Source organism: Pteropus medius, unplaced genomic scaffold (genome assembly GCF_902729225.1).
Source record: "Pteropus medius unplaced genomic scaffold, Ma_sr-lr_union100, whole genome shotgun sequence".
NCBI lineage: Eukaryota > Metazoa > Chordata > Mammalia > Chiroptera > Pteropodidae > Pteropus > Pteropus medius.
The window spans coordinates 1,616,350-1,617,652 of record NW_024344436.1 but is presented as its reverse complement, the minus strand read 5'-3'; the positions used below and the strand labels follow the sequence as shown (position 1 = coordinate 1,617,652).

Here is a 1,303-nt window from a genome sequence, read left to right as displayed (position 1 = left end):
CACACTTCTCCCTTCTGTGTATTCGAGTGTGTCCTTATTTCATATTTGTAACTATTATTAAAAATGAACTGAGTTAGGATTAAAAAGCCACCACCAAAATGGATCTCAACACAGATCTAAAGCTCAGAGGAGATAAGTCAGGCCGGTCTAACAGCGATTCTTGGGAGTATCTGTGTGCCTAAAATCCCTTCTCAGTATTAAACAATGGGTCAATTCTCTTTTTACAAGTGAAAAAGCTTAGTAATATTGCATAGGAGTTCCAGTAACTGTCTCATGGGAAACAAGAACTATTTAACATTAAATAAAAACCCAGTTGTGTCCGCACGTGTACAGCATGGAGAAGCACACTGGCACCCACCATGGAAACAGCTTCTGGCACTCACACCACAGAGGCACGTCTGCCACTTGAGAAGAAAAGGAGGGTCGAGGAGGGAGTGAGGGGGTAGAGAGGAGTGCGCCCCACTACTGGTTCCGGGGCTGATTGGACAGCCAGTCCAGTGCTTCATACGGCCCATGCCCACTGGTGAGGCAGGTAGCCTTAGTGTACCGGTTCCTGTGGTGCAGAGAGTGCGGGCCCAGCTTGTCTGTGATCTCGGCCACGTTCATGGCATTGAAGAGGTCCTGCTTGTTTGCAAATACGAGCAGAATAGCATCCCTGAGCTCGTCCTCCGCCAACATCTGCATGAGGGCCTCGCGGGCCTGGTTCACATGTTCTCGGACACTGCTGACAACCACAAAGATGAGACTGTGTGTTCTGGCAGTAGTAGCGCCACAGAGGCCTGATCTTGTCCTGGCTGCGCACGTCCCACACCATGATGCTGATAATTGTTATACTCCACGGTCTCCACGTCAAAGACTGTGGTGGGGTTTGTGGTCACGATCTCACCCACATTCAATTTGTACAGGATGGTCTTCTCCGCAGCATCCAGGCCCACCATGAAAATGCGCATTTATTTATTTTTCTTTTTTTTCCAAAAAAAAAAAAAAATTAAAAAAGGCCCTTGAACTGGTTCACAAAGATATTCTCCATGCTGTAGACCGGAGGTAGTGACACTGGCCAGAAAAACCCTCGGCAGCTGCAGCGCTACTGCTGCTCCGAGCCAGGCGTTGGTTTCGCTCCCGCAGGATGGAGGATCTCATGCGTGCCATTTTTTAAACTAGTTTTTTATTTGGTAAACTGAGAAAATAAATTCTATCTCATAAAGTAATTGTGAAATAATTAGTTAGGCAACATAAATAAAGTGTCAAGAACTTAGGCTTTCAAAACACTACTTAACTTCCTCTCTTTCCCTTAAACTGAAAG

General features: G+C 46.2%; 1 pseudogene; it reads right to left on the bottom strand.

Annotated features, from left to right (window-relative positions):
- Nucleotides 1–462: 462 nt before the first annotated feature.
- LOC120610548 (ADP-ribosylation factor 1-like) lies at nucleotides 463–950 on the bottom strand (annotated as a pseudogene).
- Nucleotides 951–1,303: the final 353 nt, after the last annotated feature.